Source organism: Antechinus flavipes, chromosome 5, assembly GCF_016432865.1.
Source record: "Antechinus flavipes isolate AdamAnt ecotype Samford, QLD, Australia chromosome 5, AdamAnt_v2, whole genome shotgun sequence".
Lineage (NCBI taxonomy): Eukaryota > Metazoa > Chordata > Mammalia > Dasyuromorphia > Dasyuridae > Antechinus > Antechinus flavipes.
This window is the reverse complement of record NC_067402.1, coordinates 104,666,485-104,685,159: the sequence shown is the minus strand read 5'-3', so window position 1 is coordinate 104,685,159 and position 18,675 is coordinate 104,666,485. Positions and strand designations below refer to the sequence as shown.

The window sequence follows — 18,675 nt, the reverse complement described above, 5'->3', positions numbered from 1 at the left end:
CAAAGGAAAGGAAAAGAGAAAAGAAAGAGAAAGCAGAGAAGAGAAGGAGCTGTGTTGCCCAACTAGTTAGTTCCAGCGGGGTCTCCATTGGGATGAATGTAATAGAAATACTGTAAACTCAGTATATCCAAAACAAAATCCCACTATTTCTACAGTTCCATTCACCCCCTCTTCAAAAACTCTATTTCTTTTTTAAATGTTTTATTCTTAACATAATTAATAATTCCCCTAAACTCACATTTCCACATACAAAACAGAACAGAAAAGAGGGATAATATATGAAGTCATAAATCTATAGATGGATAGTTTGTTAAAAAAAAAAAACAAAAAAAAAAAAAAACTTGTCCTCTTTGTTTCCTTTAAATTTCCTTCTGTCCTCTTCAATGCATTATTGAAATATTTCATCACCTCTGTTTTTTCTTAGTTTTTTGGCAACAGAATTGCTAACTCCCCTCTCCTTCCCAAGTCCAATCTCTAAAATCTAGAAAAAAGCTAAAACCCCTGTATTTTTAAAAAATGCATATTCAAGAAAAACAAATCTACACATTTGCCATTTGTTTTTTCAAAATATAAGTATGATAGTACACCTTGAGGTTAATTCTCTTCTTTCTGGAGGTGAGTATCAAAAGACAATACTGATTCTCTGGGGTCCTGGTTGGTTATTGAATTAATCAGAAGCCTGATTAAGTCTTTTTTTTCCCTTTATTTTTTCAAATTGCATGTAAAAACAATTTTTAACATTCATTTTTGAAAACTTTGGGTTCCAAGTTTTCTCTTTTCCTGCTACTCATTCCAGGAAGCAATCAATTTGTTTTCTTGTAATTATTTTTATTTTAAACTTAAATACAAAATGATAAAAAGTGGGGGAGGGAGTTACCATGCGCACAGCATAACTTAAGAGAAGATTCAATATAAAACAATAAATTTCTATTTCCAGAAAATCTATGTAATAATTACTTATGAGGTTTAGATTTTGGGATTCCCTTTAGTAAGGAACCAAATGATAAGGTCTAGATTTATGGAACCAAAATAAGATTAGGATTTCTGGTGGTCAGGGAGTTAAATGATAAGGTCTGTGGCAGGTTTGGGGTTCAGGGAACCAAATGGAGAGGTTTGGCTTCCCTACACACCCTTGGGGTTTGGGTGGGGAGTTTTGGGGACCCCTTCTGGTGGCACAGAGATTCTCAGTAAAGGAATTTACAGACCCCAAAACCTAGACTGATAAAAGAGGTTTAATTATAGTGATTGGGAAATAAGGTTAGGGAAATAGGTGAGGGTAAAGAGAGGGTGGCACTGGAAAAGAATATTCCAGTGTGCAGAGGCCTCCTTGGCATGGCATGCCATGGCATAGCCTATCACGGCATAGCTGGCATGTTTGGAACCTCTGCAAAGAGAGGATTTTAGTTTGGCTCTTTTGTAATAGGAGCTTTGGCTACAAGCTAAAGGGAACTCATGGGTGGAGTCCCAAATTGGCTTATCTACTCACTGGGTTTCAGCTTGAGTTGGAATTCAATACATTTCTTCAATTCAATAAGATCGGAATTCTTTTTGCTACATAATAGAAAGAAACTATCTTGTTTGTTTTCCTCCAGGGGCAGGATCCCTCACTGAGGCAGAATTGAAGGAAATTTTTCTCCATCAAGGATTTTTAGGTTTGGGGGTCTCTTCTTCAATACTACACTTTTCAAAACTGGCCAAGTTTTTTTTTTTTTTTTGCTTCTTTGTAGATTGTTTTTTGTTCTTTGCTGTGTATTTTTACTTTATTTTTTCCTCCTCTCACCCCCCACCACCCTAAAGAAAACTATAATTTAGCAAAGATATACACATATACATAGATATCTATAAATATACACATATATACTCATGTGTGTATAATAAGTACATTATACTATGCTTACTTCCTTCTATCATCTTTTTCTGAAGATGGATGCATCTTCCTTCATAAGTACAAGTCTTTCCATGTTTTTATAAATCAACCAACTCTTCATTTCCTACACTACAGTAATATTCCAATACAATCATATCTTCTATGAAAGGCTGTCTATGAAAATTTTTTCCCCAATTTTCTTCATTCCTTCTATTCTTGGCTACATCAGTTTTATTTTAACAAAAAAAAAATTTAATTCAAAATAACTTAAATTATCCTTTTTTATATTTCAACAATGCTCTTATCTTATAGTTTAAGATCTGATATTGCTGATTCTACTTCCTTTATATCTTTGAAGTTCTTCACCATTTTTTCGTCCATATAAACTTTGTTATTATTTTTCTAACAGTAATATAGTTTTTAAGCAATTCAATTGAGATGACATTGAATAAAAAGTTTAGGTAAAATTGTCATTTAAAAAATTATGATGGTTTTATCTACACATAAACAATAAAACTTCATTTTTTTTTTTAGATTTGGGTTTGTATAAAAAATGCTTTATGCTGCTTATGTTTCTGTGCCTGTTTTGTCAGGTATACACCCAGATATTTTATATTGTCTAGGTATTTTAAATTGTCTAAACAATATTGAATGATATTGCTAACACAATGTACTTTAAGTCTATTTTAAATTTAACTATGTCTGAGGTCATGATTACGATTCCTGTGTATTTTGTTTGTTTCTTTTTTGTTTTACATATGAAATTCTTCTTCTGGCCTTTATTTTATCTTTGTGTGTATCTCTCATTTTTTAATGTTTACTCAAAGCAACACATTGTTGAATTGAAATTTTTAATCTGCTATTCATTTCTATTTTATAAGTAAAGTTATCCCATTCATGATCTAAGCCACAATTACTTATTGTGTATTTTACTTGTTTCTATTTTTCCTTGCCTTCCTATTCCTTAACATATTTACTCCTTGAATCTCTCCCCACCTTATCCCTTTACCCTTTTATTTCCTTCGGAACTTAGAGGACTTTTAAACTTTTCTAAATATATACTCCTCTTTTAGCCATTCCCAATGAGAGTAAGTTCCAGAACTCTTCAATTTCCTTCTTCAAGAATTTATTTTGTATCAGTTTTTCCTTTCATGCTTCATTTGTGTGAAATAATTACTCCTTTTTATCCTATACATTTTTAAGAATCATCCCATCAAATTCAGCTCAACCCATACCATTTTTTAATTTCATAATTTAAAAAAAGATAATAAGAGATTGCTAATATTTCCACATTGAAATAATTTGACCTTATTGACTCCCTTATAATTATTCTTTAATGCTTATCCTATATTTCTCCCGGATATTATATATCTAAATTTCCCATAAGTTCTGGAGATTTTGTCATAAAAAGCTGAAAATCTTTGAGTTCATTAAATATCCTTTTTTTTTTCATCCAGGATCATAAACAGAAAGCAATTTGATATAAGTTATATTTATGCACAGATCAAAAAGCAAACAAATCTAAGAAAAGTAAGTTGTTTTTTTTTTTTTTAATATGCTTTGATCTTTATTTAGACCCCATTAATTTTTTATCTGGAAGAGGACTCTATTAAACTAGAAACTAAATGGATGCCCATCAGTTGGAGAATGACTGAATAAGTTATGGTATATGAATGTTTTGGAATATTATTGTTCTATAAGAAATGATCAAGAGGATGATTTCAGAAAGGCCTGGAGAGACTTACATGAAATGATGCTGAGTGAAATGAGCAGAACCAGGAGATTATTGTACATGGCAACAGCAATATTATACAATGATCAATTCTGATGAATGTGATTCTTTCCAACAATTGAGGCCAGTTCCAATGATCTTGTGATGAAGAGAAGCAACTACACCCAGAAAGAGAACAGTGGAAACCGAGTGTGAATCACAACATAACATTCTCTGGGTGGAACTGTGAACAAATCCAATCATTCTGAGAGCAATCTGAAATCATACTCAAAAAGTTATCAAACTGCATATACTCTTTGACCCAGCAGTACTACTACTGGTTTGATGTGAGTGAACTCTGTATTACCTGAATGAACTCTGTAAAATTATGTAAAATAACAAAAACCATGTCCCCTTTGATCTGCAAAAAAAAAATAATAATAATAATAAAAAATCCAGGCTCCAAATGCTTTCACATCCTTTCAGAGTGAGATAAGGAAAACCATTCAAAGGCAACTCAAACTATTGAAATCACATCCTCAGGAAAAATTTTACATTCCATAGAGAAATCCTGGATTTACCCATAAAATAGGTCTTCAGCAAACCTTTTCTTTACAGATTTTCTCCATTTAGAAAAATATGCTCATTAGTAAAAAAAATAAATAAATAAAATAAAACCCTACTTTTTGTCACAGCTTCTGGGGTTAGTGAATTCTTTCAGCTTTCGAATCTGTGCCTCCAAGTAAAAGGAATAGCGTTCATTCACACACCTTATCAGGCTTATATGTCAAAGAGATCTTAAAAGAGGCAAAGGGATCCACCTATGCAAAAATGTTTGTGGCAGACCTTTTTGTAATGGCAAGAAAATGGAAACTGAGTGAATGCCCATCAGTTGGAGAATGGCTGAATAAGTTATGGTTTATGAATGCTATGGAATATTATGGTTCTATAAGAAACAACCAACAGGATGGTTTCAGAAAGGCCTGAAGAGATTTACATGAACTGATGCTAAGTGAAGTGAGCAGAACCAGGAGATCATTATACATAGCAACAAGATTATGTGATGATCAATTCTAATGGACATGGCTCTCTTCAACAATGAGATGATTCAAACCATTTCCAATTGTTCAGGGATGAAGAGAGCCATATACACCCAGAGAAAAGCCTGTGGGAATTGAATTTGGACCACAACATAGCATTTTCATGCTTTCTATTGATGTTAGCTTGCATTTTGTTTTTCTTCTCAGGTTTTTTTTTTCTTTCTAGATCTGATTTTTCTTGTGCAGCAAGATAACTATATAAATATGTATCCATATAAAGGATTTAACATATATTTTAACATATCTAACATGTATTGGACTACCCGCCATCTAGAGGAGAGGATGGGGGAATGAGGTAAAAATTTGGAACAGAAAGTTTTGCAAGGGTCAGTGTTGAAAAACTGCCCATGCATATGTTTTGTAAATAAAAAGCTTCAATAAAAAATAAATAAAATGTAATAAAAAATTAAAACTAGAAAAACAATATAATTCTCTTTTTTGTTGTTGTTGTTCACTTACATTTTGTTTTCTTACTCGTTTTCTTTCCTTATAGATCTGATTTTTCCTGTGCAGCAAGATAATTGTATAAATATGTTTATATATTTTAGATTTATCATATACTTTAACATGTATAACACATATTGGATTGCTTGCCATCTAGAGGAGAAGGTGGGGGGGAAGAAGAGGAAAATTTGGAACACAAGGTTATGCAAGGGTCAATGTTGAAAAATTATCCCTGCATATGTTTTGAAAATGAAAAGTTTTAATTAAAAAAAAAAAAGGAAGAGGACACTATTTTTTATCATAAATCCTTTAGAATTGTCTTGAATCAGTGCTTTGCTGAGAATAGCTAAGCCATTCACAGCTGAACATTGTTTAATATTGCTTTTATTATTCTCTTCTCTTTGCATAGTTCATTCAAGGTTTTTCTAAAAGTGTTCTGTCCATCAGCACTAGCTCATTAATATTCCATCATAACCATAACTTATTCAGTCATTTCCCAATTGGTAGGCAATGCATCAATTCCCAGTTCTTTGCCACCAGAAAAAGACTTGCTAAAAATATTTTTGTAGATACAGGTTCTTTTCCTTTATGTTTTTTCCTCTTGTTGGGAATTACATGTGCTGGCATTTTTGCTGGATCAAAAGGCATGTGTGGTTGTGTACTCCCATGGGCATAGTTCCAAAATGTTCTTGAGAATGGTTGAATCCCTATACAACTACACAAAGAGTGTTTTAGTTTCCAATTTTTTTCATTTTAGGTTTTCTGTCATATTAGTCAATCTGAGGTGATAACTCAAAATTGTTTTAATTTGCATTTCTCTAATCAATAGTGAGTTTAAACATTTTTTCAAATTATTATAGATGCCTTGATTTCTTCATTTGAAAATTGTAAAAAATCTTTTGACCATATATCAATTGGAGAATGATTTGAATTCTTAAAAATTTAACTCAATTGTCTATTTCAGAAATGAGGTCTTTATCAAGGAAAGCTTACTGTAATTTTTTTTTTTTTACAGTTATAATTACAATGTATTCTACTCTATCCAGTTTTTCTTGTTTAACCTTTTCTTTCTTCTTTCACCCTATCCCTCCTCATGTGTTTTGTCTTTGGCTACCCCCTCCTCCAACTTGCCCTCTCTATTATTGCTTTCTCTCCACTTCTCTTATCCTTTTCTTCTCTTACTTTCCAGTAGGGCAAAATAGATTTTTATAACCAAACTCAATGTGTATGTTGTTCTTTCTTTGAGCCAGTTTTGATAAGAATAAGTAAGGTTTGGCCTAAAAACTCTTTTAAGCCTCTTTTGAGATAATTTACCCCAATTGACCTCTCCCTTCCCCCTTCTCCAAATACATTCCTCTTTCTTAACCCTCAATTTTGTTTTTTTAGATATCATTCGATAATAGTCAATTCATACCTGTGCCCTCTGTCTACATATATTCCTGCTAACTGCCCCAATAATGTTCTTAGGAATTATAATTATCATCTTCCCATGTAGGAATATAAAGAGTTTAATCTCATTGAATTCCTTATGATTTCTCTTTCCTGTTTACCTTTTCATGAGACATATCTGAAAGTCAAATTTTCTCTTCAGCTGTGTTCTTTTCATCAGTAATGCCTGAAAGTACTCTAGTTCATTTAATATCTATCTCCTGCATTCTCCCCTCTCTGACCATTATACTCAGCTTAACTTAGTTGATTCTTGATTGTAATGCTAGTTCATCTGCCCTTCAGTATGGCATATTCTAAGCTTTTCAATACTTTAGTATGGATACTGCTAATTCTTGTGTTATCTGGACTGTGGCACTAAAATATTTGAATTATTTCTTTATTGCTGCTTTCAATAATTTCTCCTAGACCTGGGAGCTCTGGACTTCAGTTATAACACTCTTGAGAGTTTTTATTTTGGGATCTTTTCCAGAAAGTGATTGGTGAATTCTTTTAATTTCTGCTTTATGCTTTCATTCTAGGAAATTGAGGCAATTTTCCTTGATAATTTATTGAAAGATGATGTCTATGCTTTTTTTTTTTTTTTTGATCTGGGGCTTTTAGTTTGTGTAATAATTTTTAAATTACCTCTCCTCAATCTATTTTCTAGATCAATTATTTTTCCAATGAGATATTTCACATTCTATTTTATTTAATTTTTTGATTGCTTCTTGATAATATTGATAGCACATACTTTCTTTATAAATAATAGATTATTAATTTGTTGACAGTGTTGATCTCACATAATTTTTTCAAATAATAAACTATTAATTTGACTTTTGATATTGTTACTATCACACTGTTTGATTGTTTCTTGATGTCTCATGGAATCATTAGTCTCCAGTTGTCCCACTCTGATTTTTAAAAAATTATTTTCTTCAATGAGTTTTTGATTCTCCTTCCCCATTTGTCAAATTCTACTTTTTATTCTTTTCTTCAGTGAATTTTCATACATCTCTTTTGCATTTGTCCAAATATACTTTTATGAGTAAATAATAGCAATAAAAACAATAGGTAGCCTAGAGTTGTATACTTAGCAAAAGTGTAGGAACAGAAACAAATACTAGGTAACCTAAAGTTGTATACTGAGCACAGAGTAAGAACAAAAAAACAAACAGTAGATAGCCTAAGATTGCATACTGAGTAAAGAATAGGAATAGAAATGAACAGTAGGTCATGTACTTTAACCTAGGAGCAAAATCATAGTTCCAGTCCACAAACCTAGGGCAAGGAGATGAGACCAAAGTGAAAAAGGACAGAATGAATGAGAAAGGGAGAGAGGCCTTTATATCACTTTGCACCAATAGTATCTTCCAACTAACACTTAAGGGCTAGTGCCATTAGAAGGTTTTTTGTTGTTGTTTTTCAGTTATTTCTGACACTTCATAACCCCATTTGGGGTTTTCTTGACAAAGATACTAGAACAGTTCGTCATTTCCTTCTCCAGCTCATTTTATATATATGGAAACTGAGACAAACAGAGTTAAGTGACTTGTTCAGGGTCACACAGCTGATAAGTGTCTGAGGTCAGCTTTGAACTGAGGAAGATTAGCTTTCCTCATAGAGGAGGAGGCTACCTCAATAGCAGTTTATAGGAGTTTTAACCAGAGATTCTCTAATTATGGCACTCAGACCCAAAAGCAAAACAGGATTAAGAGCTTATAAAGATGGACAGCAATCAGACTTGACCTTAGATCAGAGCACTTAAAAAGCACTGCAAATTTGCATATTTCCACTCCTGACATCTTTGAAAAACAGAACATTCCCTAGTTGGAGACAAAAGCAGCAGGACCCCAGGAATACAAATCGGGATCAAACAATGCCCTGTCATTTTCCCTAGAAATGAATTGATACTGGGCTTAAAACAAAGTTCTATTTTGAGAAGCTCAGAGATTGGAAAAATGAATAATTTTTAAAAGATCCTACAATAATCACTACAATCCTAGGGATGCCCAGGACATAAATCCAGAAGAGAATAAATCCAAACTATCTACAAAGTGAAACACAGTTTAGAAGGACAACTAGAATTCTTGGAAGAAAAAGAGTCATATGAGGTTTTTTTAAAGAGTTTAAAATTATATTATAGATTTTTTAAAAGCCCTAGAGAAAAGAATTAGATAATAATGAAAACTTTGGAGTAAAGACTTAGAATTAACATCATAGTACAAGAGATGTAAAACCTTTCTCAAGTAATAGACTCCATGAAAATTAGATTGAACCAAATGGATTAAAGACTAAGACAACATGAAATATTAAAAATAAAACCAAAAGACTAGAAAAATGGAAGAAAATGGATACCTCATTTTTTTTAAACTGCCTTGGAAATCAGATTAAGGAGCTATAATTTTAAAATTATTCGATTTTCCAATTCTTCCTGTGCAACAAGAGAACTGTTCGGTTCTGCACACATATATTGTATCAAGGATATACTATAACATATTTAACATGTATAAGATTGCTTGCTATCTAGAGGACGGGGTGGAGGGAAGGAAGGGAAAAGTCTTAACAGAAGTGAGTGTAAGGGATAATATTGTAAAAAAAAAAATTACCCAGGCATATGTTCTGTCAATAAAAAGTTATAATTTTTTTTAAAATGTATTTGATTTTTTGAAAGCCACAACCAGAAAGAAAGAGAGAGAGAGAAAGAGCATAGATATCATATTTAGAGAATTTGTGAAAGTATTTTAGACTCTTCAGCTTGGATTTGTCTCTTAGTTTACCTCTCCTTTGGTTTGCCCAGCCCGCTTCTTTTGTACCTATTCTTACCTCACATACCTGAATCATTCTTGCTCTTCTCAAAAAGCTTTGCCTTCCATCCTGGGGATCAAGTTCATAGACTAAAAGAGTGCTATTCTCTTCCCTTAATCTCACTGCAGCCAGCATCATTAAAACAGTGCAAACAATTTTAGGGATTCTCAGAGCTGGTAAAAGCCAAAGTAGTGACTTGGTCAGGCTTCACCAGTTTGGAAAATGGAACCTTCCTGAAGGAGAATCCTAACTACTGCGTCATCTTCCTCATTTAGCACTACTATATTTGACAAATTAAAAAAAAAAAAAACACAAGGCTCCTTCGACATAGCTGGGGATTTGTAGAAGGATATTCAGTACAGGGAAGTTCTGAATCTTAAGGGAAAATATTTTATATTTCATGTATTGGCCTTCTTTGCAGCATGTGATGGTGAAGAAAATGCAAACTTGGGGCAGCAATGAACCAACAAATCCAGATAACATAAGCCTGCTGCTTCTATGTCTTCCAAATTACTATGGAAAACACATTCTGAAATATACAATCTCCTTATTGACATTCATATTAAAGACTCAAAGGAAATGGAATTTCTCTTCAATGGCATTGAAACACACTACCTTATGTTAAAAAGAAAGCTGGACTGTGCTGGATTGGGGACAAAGAAGCAACATATGGTGAATGTGTAGTAGCCTTTGCAGCTGTTGAAGGAATTTTTTCTGATTCTTTTGCATCAATATTCTGGTTCAAGAAAGATTTAATGCTTGGATCAGCTTTTTCCTTATTAGTGGAACTTATTAGTAGAGATGAGAGGTTATACTGTGACTACCTGCTCAGTGTTCAAACAATTAGTAAGTAAACCTTCAGAGGAAAAAATAAAATGAATAATCATCAGTGCTGTTAGAACAGGAGTTTCTAATTGTAACTTTGACTATGTTGATCAGAATGAATTGCATTTTAATGACACAGTATATTATTTTGTAGCAGAAAGATATGTTGAAACTAACTGATCTTTTGCAAGATTTTAAAAAAATAAACTTTATTGATATCTTTTGTTTTTATATTTCTGAATTTTTCACAGAATCCTTTTTTCTTCCCCTCCCAGAGAGTTATCTCATATAAGGATTTTTTTTTAAGAAAAACAAAACAAAAAAGAGGGGGAAATAAGAGAATAAAATAAGCAAAACTAACACATTGAAAAGTCTGAAAACATATGCAATTTCCTTCACTTGTGAATCTCCTTCCTTGGCAGAGGAGTGAGGTGTGAGTGTCTTTTTATAAATCTTCTTTAAGGTCATGCTTACCGCTATAATTTTGCAAGATTAATTTTATTTTGTAGTTGTTTTCATATACATTGTTGATGTCATTTTGTATATACTTTTCTTAGTTCTGCTTATTTATTCTATCAGTTCATGTAAGTTTTTCCATGTTTCTTTGTGTTTATCATGTTCATCATTTCTATATAGCATAGTAATTACCTCAATGTGCCACAATTTGCTTAGCTATTTCCCAATCAATGGGTTTCTTTATTTCTAGTTATCTATTTAGCAAAATCTTTAAAGTAGAAAATTCATTTGATTATATGGAGAATATCACATTAGAAGGGCAAATTAATTTCTTTGAGAAGAGAGTAGGAGATATCAGAGGATGAGAGGGATTTGTCAAATCTAGCTGAAGATTCTTTTACTTTAGATGAGGACTTCTAGATGAACTGAAGATGTTATTATTTAACTGGGTTTGTTTTTCCTTAACCAGAAAAAATACTTATGTTACTTCCTTGGTCATTTGTTTTTGTTTTTAGCATTTAAATTTTTAAAATTTTGATTATTTGATTCAACTACTTTTAAAAAAAATTTTGAGTTCGAAATTCTCTCCTTTTCCCCTTTCTCTCATCCACTGAGAAGGCAAGCAATATGATGTAAACTAAACATGTGAAATCAGAAAAAAAAATTTTTTAAATAAATTTTACCTATGTTTTTACATCTCCAAAATTGTTCCCAGTATCACTCTTCTTTCTCTTTTTGTCCCTTCTACTGCCTTGTAAATCCCACTGAGATTCTCTTAGAGATACACAGTGAAATATCTTTTAAATATTTGAGACAGTTATGTAGCTACTTTAGGAAAATTTTGTTTTATGTTGAAAGTAACACTACTTAGGATTTGATGGTATGTGGGACATAAGCTACCAGGATTTTATAATATATCCAGTACCATCCTGAATAATAGTGGGAATAATAGGCATCCTTGTTTCACCCATGATTTTATTCCAAATACTTCTAGCTTATTCTCATTTATATATAATGCTTGCTGATGGTTTTAGATAGATGTTGTTTATCATTAAAAAAAAAAAACTCCCTTTATTCATATGTTCTCTAGTGTTTTTAATAGGAATAGGTGCTATATTTTGTGAATGACTTTTTCTGCATCTATTGAGATTATCATATGATTTCTGTCAGTTTTGTTATTGATGTAGTCAATCATATTAATAGTTTACCTTACATTGAATTAGTCCTGAATTCCTAGTATCAATATCATAGTATATTATCTTGCTGATATGTTGTTGTAATCTCTTTGCTAATATTTTATTTAATTTTTTTGCATAAATATTCATTAGGGACATTGGTCTATAATTTTCTTTCTCTGTGGTGGTGCTTTCTAATTTAGGCATCAGCACCATATTTGTGTCATAAAAGAAATTTGGCAGGATTCCTTCTTCCCCTATTTTCCCAGATAGTTTATATAGTATTAAAATTAATTCTTCTTTAAATATTTTATAGAATTCACTAATAAATTCATCTGACCCTGGAAATTTTTTCTTAGGGAATTCAATTTTTTTTCTAAAATGGGGTTAAATATTTTATTTCCTTTTCTGTTATACTGGATAATTTATATATTTGCAAATATTCATCCATTTCAATTAGGTCATCAGATTTGTTGGCATACAATTAGACAAAATAACTCCTAATTATTGTTTTAATTTATTTTTCATTGGTGGTAAGTTCATCCTTTTCATTTTTGATGCTAGAAATTTGGGGGTTTTTATTTTGTTTAATCAAATTAATTGAACGGTTATCTATTTTGTTGGTTTTTTCCCATAAAACCAATTCTCAGTTTTGTTTATTAATTCAATAGCTTTTTATTTTTAATTTTATTAATCTCTCCTTTGATTTTCAGAATTTCTAATTTGATATTTAATTGGAAAGTTTTAATTTGTTGTTTTTCTAGCTTTTTTAGTTGCATGCCCAATTTATCGATTTCCTCTTTCTCTATTTTATTCATGTAAGCATTTAGATATAAGCATCTCCTAAATTTTGGTATGTTATCTCATCATTTGGATGAAATTATAGATTGTTTCTATGATTTGTTGTCTGATCCATTTAGGATTAGATTATTTAATTTCCAATTAGCTTTTAGTCTATCTTTCCCTGGCTTTTTATTGAATGTAATTTTTATTACATCATGATCTGAAAAGGATACATTTACTATTTCTGCCTTTTTTCATTTGACTGTGAAAATTAATAAAAATCGAATGCTTTCATAAGAAGATATCTCAGATAACTTTCTTTTTTAATTAGCAAAATTTTATTTTTTCTCCCTCCAATTAAAAAAATAACAAAATTTGTAACAAATATGTGTAGGCAAACTAAAAAAATTCTCCCACTGACCTTGTTCAGAAAAACATATCTCAACTGATACCCTGAATCCTTTATTTCTCTTTTACAGGTAAGTAGTATGTTTTATCACCAGTTCTCTAAAATTACCATTTGTCACTTTTTAAAATCAGAATTTAGATGACTTTCTGTAGCTTTAATGTCTTAGCCTTTTTGGATTTAAAATGGGGTGATCCTTTAAGCTGGTTTAATAAGATTAAATGCTAAATTTAATCCATCCAAATTAGAAAATGGCAACCTCCCTGATTACTCCAAAAGAGATTTTTAAAATTCATTTTAAAAATAATTTAAAGTTTTATGCTTGCACTTTGCATAAATTTTAAGCCTTTTTTTTTTTAATATTAACAAACTAAATTATGAAAGAAAGCTGTCTGGAACTATTAGTATCAGATGACAAAGTGAAAATAGGAAAATCTAATTCACCCCCTGAAAACAACTACAAAACAAAAATTCAAGAACATCACAGGCAAAAGCCAGTGCTTCTGGGTCAAAGAGAAGAAGCTAAAAAGATCCAAAAAGAGAGAATTCAAGAATAGAGGAGACATGGTTAGAATTACACAAGGTTTGGCAGCTAGCTAACACTATGAAGGATAAGAAAGCTTGGCATATGATATATTAAATTTCAAAAGACTTAGTCTTATAACCAAGAATAACAACCAGAAAACTAAATCTAGTATTATGACAAGTAGAAGAGTAGGAGGTGGGGAGTGGGAAGGTGTTAGAAATGGATCTTTAATGAAATAGAGGACTTCCAAAAATTACTAATGAAAAGACCAGAGCTGAGTAGGAACTTTGATATATTATAGGAGCAAAGAGAAACATAATGAAGTAAAATATAAATGAGCAATTGTAAGAGAGTATAAAAGGATGAAATGTTTATATTCTGATGGGAAAGATGATACAAGTGTGTCCCCAGTTAGATGAAAATTTTAAATTCTCGAGGATAGGAATTGTTTTATTTCATTATATTTGAATCTGCAGTTCCTAGTATGGTACCTGGCTAAGCACATGCAAGGTGTTTGATCCATGTTTGTTGATTGATTTATGAAAGAGATCAAAATCATGTGTACCAAAGAGAAATAAAGCAAAAGAAACTTGAGGATATAAGATGGAACAATACTAGGGCAAGGAATTAATAAACTGATTATCTTAATTATCACTTTATGAAATAGATATGTTCCTGAAAAAAAATTGTTCATAAATAGTTTGTATGAATAGAATGATGTTCTAAATCCCATTCAATTTAGCCAATTTATTAAGGACCATTTATATTTTATAAGCACTGAAGAAACAAAAACAAATAGTTCTTGCTCTTAATTCAATTCAATTTAATGAGTATTTATTAGTAATATATTATGTAATTAATTCTAGGCATTGTAAGGCTACAAAACTCACTAACCCCAGTGCCACCTTCTTCCCTAGGCATCTCTTCTGTGGCAATAAGAAGCTCAGAGTCCCAAAGTTTACTAAATTTTTAGAGATTGGAATTCTATGACTGTATAATGGAGGCTTCTGGGAGAGAGGAGGACTAGAACAACAGACATTCTTGTTTTCCACTAAGCAGGAAGAAGCACAGACAGGGTGGAGTGGGTGATCTCTGGGTACTGTATCTCTTATCCTTTTCTTCATGACCTTACATGCTACAAAATGGGAATTAGAGACTGAAAAAAAAAGATTTCTTCTCTCCAATCCTTAGATAAGAACTACTGATGAGATTGTAGAATAATCAGAGGGATTTTGTGTTTTCCTTTACTCTGTTAAAGAAGGATTAGTCCAAAGCTATTATCTCCAACACCCTTAATTTGGACAGTTTCTTTTCCTTTTGGGAGCATTCTCAGCCCAAGAGAAGAAACTCATCTGGCTTGGCATTCAGTAGTACAAAATGCCAAGTTATTCCCATCCAAATGAAATTTTTCCCTTATTGCTCACTCTCCTTTCTGGTTCTCATTTTTATTCCTCCACACATTTATATTAAGGAAAATGTAGGTGCTGCTAAATCTTTGTCTGATTTGGGGACAAGTCTAGATCTTTGTAAAAGGATAGGTAATATAACCTTGCTTTAATAAGACTGAGTCATGATGAAAGGAAGAGCTGATATTGACTCCACATGGAAATCCTAAACACAAAGGAACTCATATTAAAATGTCATCTACCCCTACACAAGTGCAAATTTCTATAAACAAGAGAACTTATTATCATGGAAAGAGTAATAACATATTCTTATATACTATTAGACTTAGAAGAGATAAATCTTTGAAACACATCAACCTAAGGAAAAGAAGGTTTTGTGCTACTGATGGGATACTTACTTGCTAAACCTCCTGATGCAAGAGAAACATTGTTTTAAAACTGTATATGCCTTAGAAGTGGTGGTATTGAAGAGTGTAGAACATTCCCCAAGAATAGGAACTCTGCCATCCAGCTCTGTTCCTGCCTACCAACTCTCTAGTCCAGATTAATGTTAGGACATTTCTCAAAGGGAATCATATCTCCATACTAATGAAATATTGTGAAATCCTTTAAAATCCTGGACACAAAATAATTCTTCCCTCAGTTAGCTCTCATTCTCCTACCGTGTTTCCCCGATAATAAAATTAAAATTTTTTTTGGACAGAAAAACACCAGAGGGCTTATTTTCAGGGGAGGGCTTATTTTAATGAACATTGACAGCAATTTTAATAAACAGGTAAATGTGAACAAAAAAAAGTACTTTTATTCAATAATGATCATATCATCTTCTTCAACAACATTGTCATAAGTGTCCATACCCTGAATTCCGTCCTGGATGTCTTGTGCCTCTATTTCCTTCAGAAGAAGTGGACCCAATCTGTCATGTCCAGCAATATAGCTCTCTTTAAATGAACATGTCTTGTCCAGGTAACCTGCTTACATACCGGGTTTTTATGTTGTCCTGCCTCAGCTCTCCTCCGCGGCACTGCTCTCAATGGCACCAGCAAGCAAATCACTGGGGAAGAACAGGATGACGCGCTCACTGCTGCAGCTCTGATTGGATGCAGCTCAGAGTTCGGTGTGCCTTTCACCCAGGAGGAGGAGTGGGGGGGACGGTGCATACAGAGGGTACCGTAATGTTGTGTGTAGCGCAGGGGATCACCTTCACTACAGTAGCAATCTCAATAGGACTTATTTTCGGGGGAGGGCTTATTTTAGAGGAATCTTACACAGTAAGGGGAGGGCTTATTTTCAGGATAGGTCTTATTATCGGGGAAACACGGTAAAAAGACAGTTTGCTCAGAATATAGAGTATGTAATGGGAAATAATGTGAATTCTGGAAAGGGAAGCTGGATCTGTTCTATAAAGGCTTTTTTATGCCAAGAAGAGGAAATTGTATCTTATCATTGATAGACCAATAAGAGAGACAAAAAGACAACACACACACACACACACACACACACACACACACACACACACGGGGAGGGGGGAAGAGAAGGAAGGAGATTTTTTCACTAATTAATAAAGTATTAATTATGTGCCAAGTGCTGGAAACAAACAAAAATAAGAATGAGTAAATAAGACAGTAAATAAATAAGCTCAAGGAGCTTGTGTCCTAACAGGAAGACAATACAAAAAGGAAAGCAGAAAAGATAGACTTAAAGGGTCCATTTCCATGTGGAGGGGCCTGAGAAGTGATAGAGATACCACATTTGGTAAAAGATGAGGTGTAATTTTGCTTAACAGACCCTGGCTTTCAGGATAGAGTCTATCTACAATTCTAGTGGGAGGGAAGTAAAGTCAATGATCATAGAATAGATGACAAATCACAGAGATAACAACTAATGTGGAGATTTATTCTGGGAAGAGAAAGTAAAAGGTTAGCTATCAGAGACTGGATCTAGTGAAGCTTCTTGAACAGCAGAATATTTTCCAACCAGTATTTCAGGAAGTTTATTTTGACAGTAATATGAAGGGTAGATTGGAGAGAGAGTAGAGACTGAAAACAGGAAAATCAATTTGTAGGCTATTACAATATTCTAAGTAAAAGATTATTGTAGGTGGGGCGCTAAAGTCAGAACACTCAGTTCAAGTTTGGGATGAAAGGAAGTGCTTGTAAGCCATTGAACAAAGGAGATTTACTGTGTTCAAACATAGCAAGAATATACATGAACAATATAGTGGCACTTAGTTTTTCTACACAGAACTCTTTTCCCACGTCTCCACCTGGAATATCATGTGGTACATCTACCTTAGAGTGACTCATGTAGTCTTAGGCAACCACTAAGTCTGATTGTCTGAACCTTTCATGCCTCCAGGACAAGAAGCTTCATCAAAGAAGCTGAACCAATTGGGGTGCATATCAAAGAGAAAGTCAAGGTAATCAGAAGAAATCAGAAAAGTCAAGGATGCAGAATCAGAAAATAAAACAAAATTATCCTTATTATATTCCACCCCTTGCTGGCAAGAACTTAATGTTTTTCTTTTTCTGTTTTCTTTGTTTTTTTATTAATGTTATTTTTTTCCAATTACACATAAAGATAGTTTTTCAACATTCATTTTGTACAATTTTGAGTTCCATATTTTTCTCCCTCCCTCTTCTTTCTCCTGCATCTCCAAAACAGCAAGAAATATCACATTCCTAATGACTTTCATAATGATTTTCCACTATATAAATGATAGGATAGTTCTCCTATCATGGATAATACTAAGGAACAGAAAAATAAAATAAACCAAAATGTATATAAGGACAAAAACTAGGAATCCTAAGTCTTTCTTTTCTTATTCAGAAAGACTCAGTTTCATAGTTTATCCTATATGATGTGTAATGCCATACTCCTACATTTCTCAGTAGGTATCCTAACACAAAATATTGGTGGTAAGTCAGAGCAACACCAAGAATATAGTACAGATGATGATACATTCAGTGTAATTGAAGATTTTTGAAAGCAGGCTCCAGGGTCTCAACTGCTAGTTTCAGGCTCTGGCATAGTCATTATTCTTTTCTTTTCTTTTTCTTTTTTTGGTGAAATGCACTACCACCAGAAGGAACTAGACAAGTATGATTTCTAATGTACCATTTCCATTTAGCAATACAAGGCCCCTATGTTTTATACATCTTGTTAGAGGGACTCTCTTATATCATCCAAACTATAATAGGCAATCACAAAGTTGATTGCAACCAATACCCAGTAAGAAAAAAGCTAAATATTTTCAATGAGATTTCTCTGGGGCATTTAGAAGTCCAGAAGCCTAAGAGTGGCTTATTCTGGCCTCTTGGAATAATTTGGTGCCTGCCAGGTACCCAAGGAAAGGGACTGCTGGATGGCCTACTTTATCTCTTCCCAGTGTTGAAGTCTATTGAGAACCACACATTTATGGGTGAATTGGTCATTTGGGACTATCAGGATAGTGAGGTGAGATATGTACATTTTTCAAAACCTAAAAAGTCCAATAAATTTTTGAACTTGCTTCTTAGGTCACAGGGAGGCAAATATCAGTAGTTTATTCTCATTTGTGCTTGTTCTCCTCTGGGGTTTTCTATCATATTTCCCCAAAACTTGACTTATCAGACTTGACCTTAGATCTCTTTAGGATTGATTTTCCAACCTTTATCCCTCGTATGGATTACTGTTTGATTTAGAACCTTTGCCACAGTGGCTCATATGACCCAAACAACAATAAATCATGAATCTAATGATAC

At 32.8% G+C, this 18,675-nt stretch overlaps 1 pseudogene; it reads left to right on the top strand.

Moving 5' to 3' along the window:
• The window catches only part of LOC127538607 (ribonucleoside-diphosphate reductase subunit M2-like), an 83,808-nt pseudogene extending 72,752 nt beyond the window's left edge, over positions 1–11,056 (top strand).
• Positions 11,057–18,675: the final 7,619 nt, after the last annotated feature.